At 42.0% G+C, this 10,722-nt stretch overlaps 1 long non-coding RNA gene across 1 annotated transcript; it reads left to right on the top strand.

The window, feature by feature from the left end:
• The first annotated feature begins 264 nt into the window (after positions 1-264).
• On the top strand, positions 265-1,039 carry LOC137237129 (uncharacterized). Its single transcript, XR_010948834.1, has 3 exons — positions 265-475; positions 534-688; positions 765-1,039. It is a non-coding gene; the product is annotated as an uncharacterized lncRNA (long non-coding RNA).
• The last annotated feature ends 9,683 nt before the right edge of the window (positions 1,040-10,722 follow it).

Below are 10,722 nucleotides of genomic sequence, written 5' to 3'. Positions count from 1 at the left end.
TCCAATTCTCAATCCTTTTCCCGGGGAGATTTCTCCCGTTCTCCATACAAAAATTTGCCATTCTCAACCATTTTTGTATGGGGAACGGGAAAAACATTGAGAATTGGGCTGATAACGAAAAAAGGTACCGGCCATATCTCAACCAAACCACTTTGTTGCTAAAGTTCACATCTAAGTATATAATGTTTTGTAACACCGATTTTCAACTCGTTTCTTGTTAATATACATATATACTTCAACAATAAACCTTCGTTTTAAACAGGCGGTACCGAAGAGTGAAGTTTTGGCGCAACAGCACTTAATGCGAGAGTGCAAGGTAACGCTGAAGAAGGTGGAAAGCTCTGTGTGCAAAATTACTGGGGAAGTCAGAGACAAGTACATGGATGAAGTTGCCAGCGCATTGCCTCTCCAGAATGTATTAGAGGTTTTAAGGGTGGAAGAAAGATTGAAGGTAGAGGAGTATGCTGTAGCAATGGTAATTTGACCCAAAAAGTTATCTCTTAACATAATTTAATTTCGCTTTCATACTTTAGAAGGCTCATATGTTCAAAATTAAGGGCATTTCAGAGGACATACCCCGAGTAGTAAAAGAAATTTTTAGTGACACGTTGATGGAAGAGTACAACTGGGCGGGAGCAGCTGGAAATAAGTCTCCAAAAGCTTTCCTTGTTCGAGACATTTCTTCGCGGTAAGACTCTTTTCTTTTTCATTTAAGTTGTAGCTTTTGAATTTTCGGTTTTTTATATGTTTTTGAATTTTTTTAGTTTGCGGAATATATTTAAGTTAATTAGTTACTGTTTTTAAGTTAGGCTAATGTAATATACAAACGAAGTTTTTAAGTTTTCGTAATATTTTTAAGTTAGTCAGTTACTTTTTTTAAGTTAGAATAATGTGATATTTAAATGAAGTTTTTTAGGTTTTCGAAATATTTTTTAATTTAGGCCCAATGTTTAATTGAATTTTTTATATAGCTTTTATCATAACTACCTGAGACAAAAAGGACATATAACTAATAAATAAAAGCCTTTTTGACAAAACATTTAAAGAAATTAAATTTTAATTAAGAATGAACACATAAAGAAAAGCAATCTGATAAAAAATGCAATTTATGTTTTTTTTAAAGAAATTACATTTTTATGAATACTGAATCCATAAAAAAGTAATGATATACACATTTAAATAAGTAAAAGTTATAATAAATAATGCAATATATATTTTTTTATAGTCTTTTATCATAAGTACCTGAGAATGAAAAGACAAACAATTATTAGCTTTTTAAAGAAATGAAATTTTAATGAATATATAAAGAAAAGCAATGTGATATATACGTAAATAGGTAAAGTTAGAATAAACAATGTAAATAAACTTTATTTCAAGAAACGACATTTTAATGAACAATGAAAACATTATAAAAAGTAATCAGATATACAATAAGTAAAACTAAGTGAGAATAAATAATGTGATATATATATTTAATTGGACGTTTTGAGATATTTTTATAGTCTTTTATCATAAGTACTATATAAAAGTGCACATATATTGAATAATAAACGAATTTTTATATACATCTGTAGATGTTTTATTTATTATGATGCATCCTCTGTGATTGTTTTGCACATCCGGTTTGATGGATCCGCCCTGACTAATGTTTACATCATGTTTGATGGTTCCGCCCTGACTAATGTTTACATCAGGCATGATGCCTCCGCCCTGACAATTGTTTACATCCGGCATGATGCCTCCGCTCTGACGAATGTTTACATCCGGCATGATGCCTCCGCTCTGACGAATGTTTACATCCGGCATGATGCCTCTGCCATGACAAATGTTTACATCATGTCTGAAGTCACACGTATACAGCCAAACCCATCAGGTTTGTCATACTGCTATAGCAAACCTGTTGGGATATTCGTACAGCGCCCTGATGTGACTTTCCTACAGCACTTCCTGACAGATGATCAATCATCTGATTGTCAGCTGTCTAGTAGGGTTATGCAGTTTCCAAATTGTATTTGCTGGTCGGCTACTGTTCTTGACGATGATGATTTTGCCTCTGATTCGTTGTTATAATGCAAAAAGAAATCGTACCCAAAATGTCTATCAAAGTATGTATGTATTTGTGCTATGTGCGAGCCGGCCAACTTGTATTTCGTTTTGGTATAAAAAGACATTGCAGAAATGCAGTAAAGCAGCGATGTGAAACTCAAAACATAGAGGTACAGGGTGCCTCTACACAGATACGGTACATTCCGGTAAAAAGTATCACAAAGGTACTAGCCCGACCATCTCCCGCTGGGGGTACACCCCTATTGGGTAATCTTCCCTTGACCATTAGGTTACTTCTACAACTAAAATAAATACTACTAGCAAATCACTTAAGGCTCCTACCACAGCTATTCGAAGTGCACGTGCTCCAAACGAATTAAATGTTAATGGCAATAATAACAATGCTGAGATGGATGCTTTTGTACCATATAAATGGATCCATATTTCGTATTTCAGACCCTCGGTCACAGAGGAAAAAATTGTTTAATATATATCCGATAATATCAAAATTGATACATCAGCCTTGTCTTGTTTTAAGTTAGTAAGGAGGGATGCGGACATCAACACTTTGGTGAGAGTTTCGCTTAAAGTTTGTGTGCGCTCAGCTGATTATAATAAGCTATTTGATCCTGCTCTGTGGCCCTCCAATGTCACTATCAAGCCATTTCTGTTTTTTCCAAAAATCGGAGAAAACCCATCGGTATCGTAGGTTCACGTAATGATCAGCTCAACAACAATCATAATATCCACACTTGCTCATCGAATGCACGTTTGAGAGCCTACTTTCAAAATGTCGGCGGCATGCGCACCAAATCTAATGATTTTCTTTTGTCGTCGTCTCGTATGGACTATGACGTTTATGTCATTGTGGAAACGTGGCTCAATGAAGTCTTCTTTGATGAAGAATTTTTTGACTCTTAAGTTATTCCTAACCTTCCGGAAAGATCGAGACTCCGTGAAAACTGGTCAAAAGAAAGGGGGTGGAGTGTTGATTGCAGTTAACAGAAACCTGCATTCATCAAGGTTTCAACTTCTACATCATGATTCATTACTAGATCAGCTGTGCGTCTGTTTTTGTTGTTGTGCTGTGCGTCTTTCCAGTTCCTCTAGCTCAACTTTCATATGTTGATCGTACATACCGCCGAACAGTGGTTGTTGTTGTTGTTGTTGTTGAACATTGGTGATTCCTTATACTAATCTCATGTCGAGAACATCGTCAATCTATGCGAAAGCCACCCTGATGCGAGTTTTTGCATACTTGGAGATTTCAATCTGCCTAATATCGTTGGGACAGACTTTCAATGTAATGGTATTCTAACTCCTACGAATGTCACGCGTTCTTATGAAATCAACCTTATAGATAATATTTTAAGTTGCAATTTGATTCAATATCAATGATCAATAACTTATTTAATACTCTTTCGAGGTTGCTTGATCTTGTATTTGTCGATGAGAATTTAATATTTGATCTCTCTGAGAGTACTCTTCTTGTGTGTCCATCCGATAGATATCACTTACCGCTTGTCATTCAATTAAATATCTTTGCTGCTATCCCTACGCTGACGCCATTGGATAACTCACCTTTTAACTTTCGACTTACTGATCTCAGTGAGTTCAACAATGTCTTACTTGCACTTAACTGGGCAAATATATTTCTATCTAATGACGTCAGCATCTGTTATGATCTTTTCTTATCGAAGTTGTCTGAGATATTTCATAGTACAGTGCCTCGTTTTAGGCCTAGGTTGCATAAATTACCTTGGTATAACATAACTGTTAAGAGGTTGAAAAACAAGCGTAACAAATTCAATAAATTATAAAATAAAATAATATAAAATAAGGAAAACATTTCTCTTAGGGAACAGTACTTTAATAGTGTGCGGCAGTTTAATGTTCTCGACAAATTTCTTTATAATCGCTACATGCGTAGGCTCGAAGATGAGCTTAAAGAAAATCCAATAGCCTTTTGGAACTTTATCCGCTCCAAACGTAGTTCAACGAATATTCCGATCTGCATGACCTTTAATGGGGTAAGCTCCCAGTCGCTAACTGAAACAGTTGAGATTTTTGCGGAATTCTTTAAATCTAACTTTGATGATGCCAATGTAGGTTTGGCTGGCTCTCATTCGCGCTCGGGACTTTGTGATCAGATAGGTCTTGGCTCCCTCATTATCTCCGAGGATGATGTTCGCAATGATATGCTTTCCCTTAAACCCTCGATAAGTTGTGACACTGATGACCTTTGCGCTTTTGTACTGAAGCACTGTAGTTTAACTCTCTGCGCCCCTATTTCCCATATCTTCAATTTATCTCTGTCCTCTGGAACTTTTATCGATAGATGGAAAAGGAGCTAAATTTGTCCTATTTTCAAATCCGGTAATAAAAATGGCATCTCTGACTATAGGCCTATTGCACCCCAGCGAGTTAGGGGGTCAGAATATTCCCGCGGTATGTATGCCTGTCGTAAGAGGCGACTAAAATACCAGATTCAAGGGGCTGTGTAGTGCAACCCTTCACGTTGCCAGCGCAATATATAGCTTCTCCTAACCCAATTGTCAACCTCACCTATCCGCGGCGAATCCTGTTTCACTAACAGACGAGGCTCTAGCGACCCCAAGCTCCTCGTTTAACTTGGGGTAGGGAGGGAGGGGATGGGCTGAAGGTTTAATGTGGACACATAAATCGTTCCCGAGATGGTCGGGCTAGCACCTAATGGTGCTGTGGTACCGGAGCGTACCGGATCTGTATCCGGCGAAGGACCATTACATCGATAGCACTCCCCAAAGCCTTCGGGGAGCAACATTATCGCTACAACAACAACAACAACATAGGCCTATTGCCAAACTCACGGTATGCTCAAAGCATTTCGAAAAAATCATAAAGGAGAATTTGTCTTTTATCATTAAAAAGGTGATTGACCCGCGTCAACATGGATTCGTTGCTGGTCGCTCTACTGTTACTAATCTAGGGTCGTTTTCTGATTTCTGTATCTCTGCATTTAAGGATGGCTGCCAGGTTGATACCATATATACTGACTTCTCAAAGGCTTTTGATAAAGTTTCACATCAAATCTTACTATCTAAACTTGAGTATATTGGATTTAATTTTGTATTCTTATCTTGGTTAAAATCGTATCTGTCGAACCGGTCTCTATGTGTTGAAATCGAGGGCTGCAAGTCCCTCCGTTTTTATGCAACGTCTGGAGTTCCTCAGGGTAGCATTCTCGGGCCTTTGTTGTTTGTGCTTTTTATAAAAGATATTGGTTCCTGTTTTTTTTAGTCCTCTTTCCTTCTAAAGCTATTTCATAGAGTTAATGGCGAGTCGGATTCCCTACTCCTACAAAATGACCTAAATAATAGCCGTGTTTTTTAACACGCGCGTATACGTTTCGTTTGCGCGTGTTAAAAAACGCCTATCTTCGCTTAGATAATGCTTAGGAGACCCATCTAGCGGCTGTGGTTAAACAACTAGCTACAGCAACAGGGTGTACCGAAAAGCGGAGACGCAACGCTCTGATGGCCATAGGGTATAACATATAGCTGAATCAGTTGCGATGAATTGTGGACACACATAGAATACATAGAATTAGTGTAGAGGGTGAAACAAAGACACATATTTCAGTTACATCTGAGTATAATGCGTATTGAAATTTAGTAGGATAAAATTTATGCGCAGCAATTTCAGAGGTGTATTTATAGTTTGTCGACTGGCAGTCAATATAAAGTTTAAGCGTAAACGGATATACGCGTGTTAAAAACACGGCTAATCTTATCGAATGGTGTAATGCCAATAATCTCTTCCTCAATGTGAACAAATGTTTTCACATGTCTTTTACTAAATCATCTAACTTACATTCCACCCTCTACGATATCTCAGGTGCTCGACTGGTTTCGGTTAATGAATTTATTCACTTAGGTGTTGTTTTTGATTCCTTGTTGTGTCGTTGTTGTAGCAATAATAGCTGCGACCGATCACAAATTGTCATCAATGTCCTCTGACGTGAGTCCAAGGAAACTTGCTGTTTCGACAGGGGTGGACCATAATGAAAGGGGTGTTAGAGGCGTTGGTTCCACATTAAAATTAAAGAGATGGTTAGTTTCATGTGGGGACACAATGCAAGCGGGGCATACATTTTGTATGTCGGGGTTGATTCTGGATATGTAAGAGTTTAACCTGTTACAGTATCCAGAACGAAGTTGAGCCAGAGTGACTCGTGTTTCCCTGGGGAGTATGCGTTCCTCTTCCGCAAGTTTTGGGTACTGTTCCCCGAGTACTGGATTCACCGGGCAATTGCCAGCATAAAGGTCCGACGTCTTTTTGTGGAGTTCACCAAGGACCTGCTTGTGTTTTTTTGCTTCATACGGCTGAGTTCTCAGGTGCCGTATTTCCTCAAAATGCTTACGGTGATGACTCCTTAAGTCCCTAGGCGGTGCTGGCTCATCAATCAGATGTCTGTTGGGAAGCCCAGGTTTCTGGGTATTCAACAGGAACTGTTTGGTTAGCATCTCATTTCTCTCCCTGATGGGGAGTATTCTGGCCCCATTATGTATATGGTGTTCTGGGGACATAAGAAGACAGCCCGTGGCGGTTCTGAGCGCAGTATTTTGGCAGGCCTTAGCTTCTTCCAGTGGGTAGTTTTTAGGCTTGGCGACCATATAGGGGACGCATAGCACGCAACGGCTGGCTGCTTTGTATGTGGTAATGAGCGTTTCTTTGTATTTTCCCCCAAGTACTGCCAGCAAGGGATTTGAGGATTTTATTACGGCTCTGGATTTTCGGAACAATTGCGGCTGCGTGCTCACCAAAATGTAGATCCTGATCAAACGTCACACCCAAGATTTTGGGGTGTAGGACAGTCGGTAGCGTAGTGCCATCGACGTGGATGTTCAAAATGGTCGACACTTGGGACGTCCAAGTTATAAATAGGGTCGCGGATGATTTAGTCGGTGATAATGCCAGGTTTCGCGAGGCGAAAAAACCGGAGAGATCAGGGAGGTGGCCGTTTATTCTGTTGCAAAGCTCATCGATCTTTGGGCCCGGGCCAGTGGCCATTATTGTGCAGTCATCGGCGTAAGAAACGATAGTAACTCCTTCTGGTGGCGAAGGTAGTTTTGATATGTAGAAATTAAACAAAGGTGGGGATAGGACACCACCCTGAGGCACCCCTTGTTCAATTCTTCTTGGCTTTGATATTTCGTTTCTGAATTGCACCGATGCCTGCCGACCACCCAGATAATTTGCGGTCCACCTTTTAAGACATGGGGGAAGGGTAGACCCTTCCAAGTCTTGCAGTAACGTGCCATGGTTGACCGTATGAAAAGCTTTTGATAGGTCTAGCGATACGAGTAATGTTCTATGGTGGAGCTTCTGATTTAAACCACAATTTATCTGGGTGCTAATGGCATTTAGTGCGGTGGTGGTGCTATGGAGTTTTCTAAAGCCATGCTGATGACAGGCTAGCTGCAAATTTGCTTTGAAGTGGGGGAGCAAAATGGCTTCAAGCGTCTTGGCTACTGGCGATAGGAGAGATATTGGGCGATATGACTCTCCTATGTTAGCTGCTTTCCCAGGCTTTAGTAACGGGACCACCTTGGCCATTTTCCATTTTTCTGGTATGACAAAGGCGGAAAGAGACAGGTTGAAGACATGTGCTAAATATTTGAAACCCTCTTTCCCTAGGCTTTTAAGCATCGGCATGGCTATGCCGTCTGGGCCCACTGCTTTGGATGGTTTAGCATGACCGATAGCATCCTCAACCTCTTTGGCGGCGATGGTAATTGGTGACGCGCTGAACTTATGTTTACGTGCGTGTCTATTGGCCCTACGTCTATTTTTGTCGACCTTAAAATGCATTATGTATTGTCGGCAGAAAGCGCTCGCGCATTTTTTCGCATCCGACAGCACTTTGTCGCCAAAGGCGATGGAAACTTTGTCATTGTGCCTAGACGGATTCGATAGGGACTTTACAGTGGACCAAAGTTTACCTACACCGGCAGAGAGGTTACAACCGCTTAGGTGCTCCTCCCATTTTACCCGCTTGTGTTCATCCACAAGCAATCTGATGCGTTGGTTTATATCCCTTATTTGGGGGTCGCCGGGATCGAGCTGTCTTATAAGGTCACGTTCTCTCGCTAAACTTGCGGCCTCTGTCGGGAAGTGGGGCTGAATTTCGGGAATTCTACCGGAGGGAATGAAACGAGCCGAGGCGGATTCAATGACCTTGCGGAAAGCACGCTCCCCTTGGCGGGCATCAGTTGGGATAGGGAGGGCAGCAAAGCGGTTATCTGTAAAGGATTGTATTCGTCCCACTTTCCTTTTTTAAAGTTAATGAAAGTGCGTTTTTCTGCGACGATGAAGTCGGCGGGACGCTCGAACGAAATAAGTATAGGCAGGTGGTCGGATGCCAATGTTACCATCGGCTGCCAGTTGACGCAGTTTACGAGTTCTGCGCTCACGATTGAAATATCCGGCGAAATGTGACAGCTTCCTACCATACGTGTGGGGGCGTCTCCTTTTATAGTGCAGAACGTCGTATCTTCTATTTGATCCCCTAACATCTCACCCCTACTGTCCACCCGCAAGTTTGAATGCCATAGATCGTGATGGGCATTGAAATCGCCTAAGATAATGCGATTGTTTCCAGTGAGTACGCCGCTGATATCAGGACGGTATCCACTGGGGCAACAGGTGGCAGGAGGGATGTAGATGTTGATGATTTCTAGATTTGCATCGCCCCACCGGACAGATAATCCTTGACGTTCTAAGACACTGTCCTTGCGGTCGATGTCGGGATCAAATATATGATATTGCACAGTGTGGTGTATTATAAACGTGAGGCCGCCTCCATTTCCGCTCTCGCGATCCTTTCTGTGGACTTTATACCCAGAACAGGTCTGCAATGCAGTCTCTTGAATCGCAGCAATGCGGATGTTGTGCCGCTTCATGAATTCGACTATCTCCGTGATGTTCCAAGTTAATCCATTACAGTTTAACTGCAGAATTCTGAAGTGCATAGGGTGAGACGTCGTCATTTTGGGATTAAGTGACGGGTGACTGGGTTGTGGAAGGCCAGAATGCGGTTGCTGTTGAGGCCCTGGGACTAGACGTCCTTGGATAGGCATTGGGGTACCCGGTGTATTTGGGTATGCAGCCTGGCAACATGGCGCAATGAAACACGTCGGTGGGTTGCCGTCGCGGAGACCAGAAGATCTAGGAAAGTGGCACCGTCCATGGCAGGAGCTGCATTGGGCGGATGTCGCAAACGTATATATTCTGTGCTGGCAAACGGTACAAAAGGAGGTAGGGACTAATTCCCTGACCTACACAATTGCCGCCGGAAAAGAGGGGGAAGAAGACGGGGGCAGGGGCTGATGCTCAGGATTGCTCCCGACTCTACTACGGAGAATGTAGGTATGAGGGAGAGCAGCCGTGTGCGTTGGTGGCGCCGTGGGGCGCGAGCAACAGCGGGTACTTGTTGTGGCTTGCTGAGCAGCGGGGCTGCTGGAAGGTAGTGGGGGGCGCAAACTACGGGACGTCCTAGGACGTGAACAGCAAGGAGACACAAAAGATTTATAGAAGTTATGTGGACGTCTGGTTTGGCGGTCTAGCCCAGAAAATCCTGTCCGACGCAACCATCCCTTACACGAGACACACTGACAAGAGTATGACCGTCCTAAAAAGATTCTTTTCCGGCAGATGCAGCAAAACCATTTCTCAGGACCGGGGTCAGGAGACGCACCCGGATTGGGTTCGATACCTTCCCGGAGCAAGAGGATATGAAGCAGTCCCGCTGCAAGGAGCTGCTGGGAGGATGACAATTTGTGGGGGGACGCAACAAATTAAATGGGGTTACACTGAAATGGCAGTCCTTGGTCGGGAAAAATTCCGAGTCGCTCCGGTACATAGAACCCACGGCCTTGGGAAGCGGTTTTTGATTCCTCTTTCTCTCTTGTCAATCATATCTCTTATATGCTTCCCAAGGCTTACAGAAACCTGGCCTTTCTTCGCAGATATGCAAAAGACTTTAAGGATCTTTATACAAGGAAGGCGTTTTATACCTCTCTCGTTCGTTCAAAACTAGAATACGCCTCAATTGTTTGGAATCCTATCTATAGCTGCTATGGTGCCAGAATTGAAAGGGTTCAAAGAAAATTTATTCGTTTTTGTCTATTTTCACTCTACTTTGACGACTTAATTCCATCCTATTACTCGCGCTGCTTACTCATAAATCTCCAACCTCTCGAATCCAGAAGGGTAGAACATCTGCTAATGTTCGTCTATGATCTAATAGTTGGCTCTCTTGATTGCCTTGATTGTAGTTTTGACCCAACTTTTCGGGCATTACTCACAAAACTATGCAATCATCAGCAAAGTAGTTCTCACACATACACATGCATATATCTGAGATGCTCACGAAAGTATGCAATCATCGGTCAAAGTATCACTCACATATACACGCGCATATGAGAAGCTATAAACGTGCATCTGTAGTTACAGCTGGTGAGTTTATAGCTGGTAAACAAGTAGTAAATTCTAGAAGAAACGCCTAGAAGTATGCGAACGACACAGCACAGAGTATAAAAGGAGCAAAAGCTGAGTAAGCAGAATCAGTTTGATTGAAGCAAGTTATTGGTTGTGAAGTATCAGTGTTATTGTGAAGTACTTCAATAAAGGCTA

The sequence above is a fragment of the Eurosta solidaginis genome, chromosome 1, assembly GCF_040869045.1.
Source record: "Eurosta solidaginis isolate ZX-2024a chromosome 1, ASM4086904v1, whole genome shotgun sequence".
Lineage (NCBI taxonomy): Eukaryota > Metazoa > Arthropoda > Insecta > Diptera > Tephritidae > Eurosta > Eurosta solidaginis.
The sequence above is the reverse complement of the archived record's forward strand: the minus strand, read 5'-3'. Positions and strand labels throughout refer to the sequence as shown.